The following is a 1,905-nucleotide window of genomic DNA, read 5'->3' as shown; positions in this document are numbered from 1 at the left end:
CTGCCCACCGAGCAGTGCCTCCCCCTGTCTACGTGGCCGTGACACCCGGGTACGCCCCTCCCCCCGACCGGAGTACGGCCCCCTCCCAGGGCTCACTGCCCCACACCGAGCAGGGCCTCCTCCTCCCCGAGCGGAGTACGGCCCCCCCAGGCCTCACTGCCCCACACCGAGCAGGGCCTCCTCCTGTCTAGGTGGGCGTGACTTCCGGTGCCCTGCTGCGGCGCGGCGTCCGTGCTCCATACAGGGGTGGAACTTGCCCTGAGCTGGGTGCCGGCTCTTGGCCCAGGGGCAAATTGCACCTACTACAAATATTCGCCGGGGGACCGAGTCGAGCGGCCCTGGGAGCGCATCGTGTCCTGTTGCATGCTGGGACCTGTAGTTTTCACTGGCCCCAGCCCCGTGCTAACAGCACCTTTAACCTGCTCGTCTCTCCGGGGGACAGGGACCCCAGCCTGTTTCCCTCACTCCGTTCAGACTGGGCTCTTAGCGGTAGCGTCCTGTCTCTGCTTTTCCCCAGCAGGGCCTGGGGGACCAAGAGCCGACGCGGGAGTCCCCGAATTCACCTTCACCTTCCGCAGCGCCCACGACGTCTTCCGGGAGTTCTTCGGCGGGCGGGATCCCTTCGCTGACCTCTTCGGTGAGTTTTAGCCCCCGGCTCTCCTGGGGGCTCTAGAGGAGGGAGGGGAGCATGGGCCCAGCCCAGGGCACGTTTTGATTCTCTGGGGCCAGAGAAGTGGGGGAGGGACTATGAAATGGGGATTGGTGAGAGACTCCAGACACTGTGGTGTGTGTCATGGGCCCTGTACTGCTGAAAGCTCATGGAGATTCGCCGTTGACTCAAGTGTTGTGGCCTGGGCTTTTGCCTTGGGAGGGGCTTAGTTTGAACTTCCGGGTGACAGCAGGGGCAGGGGTGAGCCCCTCCGGTTAGTACCGTGCCTTCCACAGCGTCGGCTCCCTGCCCCACGGCTGGAGCAGCAGCTTCCTCCAGTGGTCGCCGCACGGGGGTGGTGGTGTGGGAGCCGGTGATGCCGGCCAAGGACTGCCCCACACTGGGGGCATTTTCAGCAGGCCCGGTCCAAGCAGACTCTGGCCCTTGTGCCAGAGCGACGCAGGGGAGGAGCGAGGGAGGCCGGATAGCCGAAGGCAAGAGGCCAGGAAGAGGTGGTGGTCTGGGCTTGGTCGCTGCGGGGAGGCTTGGCTCCGATGCAGCTGGGGGAGGCAGCCATGCGAGCTCCTGGGCTGCACTCACGGGGCAGAAGGATCCGTGCGTGGGAGGGGCTGATCCGTGAGGAAGAGTGAAGAGCCATGAGTGGGCAGCGCCAGCCCCCCCGTGGCGGTGGGTGGGGGACCCCAGTGACTGGTGGAGTTAGCCGGTGCTGGGCCCAGGCCTGTGGTAGGAGTCCCAGGGCCGTGCCTTACCCACTGGCCAAGGGCTCGCTGCGGGCACCGGCAGGGTGGCTGGAAGCGGTGGGCTGCAGTTACGAGGGGGGCACGTGAACTGAGAGAGGCTGGGCAGCGCCCGCTGGCTCCCAGCCCTCGGCAGCGTGTGGCCCTGTCCGAGCGACTAGCACCCAGGCCCTGCCTCCTGTGTGGGCCTGATCCCGCAGCGCCGGGGGCTGCTGGAGCTTCAGCTTCTCTTCCTGCAACTCGGCAGCTGGACACAAGGAAGTGCCAGCTCCGTAGACCCCCGGTACCGCCCCCCAGAGCCCCCTTTGGGGCCTGCTGCTCTGGGGCCCATGGGTGCCCTGCCCCCGGGGTGGACTGGCTGCGCTCTGGAGTTGTGTGGCTGGCGCGGCCTGGCCTGGCATCCTGCTAGGGAGGTTCTCGGGCTGTGCTCACGCCGCGGTCCCTGCCTTCCAGATGAGATGCTGCCGTTCTCAGAGCTGCGGGGAACTGGCCTCCGAC

At 67.0% G+C, this 1,905-nt stretch overlaps 1 long non-coding RNA gene across 2 annotated transcripts in view; it reads left to right on the top strand.

Annotated features, from left to right (window-relative positions):
• LOC113408684 overlaps positions 1 to 1,905 on the top strand; it is a 2,321-nt gene extending 416 nt beyond the window's left edge. The window contains exons 2-3 of one of the 2 annotated variants that reach the window (XR_003370353.1): positions 521 to 637; positions 1,861 to 1,905. This is a non-coding gene — a long non-coding RNA (uncharacterized LOC113408684). Of the gene's footprint in view, positions 1 to 517; positions 638 to 1,860 lie in introns of both variants that reach the window. The other variant, XR_003370352.1, reaches the window with a different exon arrangement.

This window comes from Terrapene carolina, unplaced genomic scaffold (genome assembly GCF_002925995.2).
Source record: "Terrapene carolina triunguis isolate 2854851 unplaced genomic scaffold, T_m_triunguis-2.0 Scaffold21818, whole genome shotgun sequence".
Lineage (NCBI taxonomy): Eukaryota > Metazoa > Chordata > Testudines > Emydidae > Terrapene > Terrapene triunguis.
This window is presented reverse-complemented; position numbering and strand designations above follow the sequence as displayed.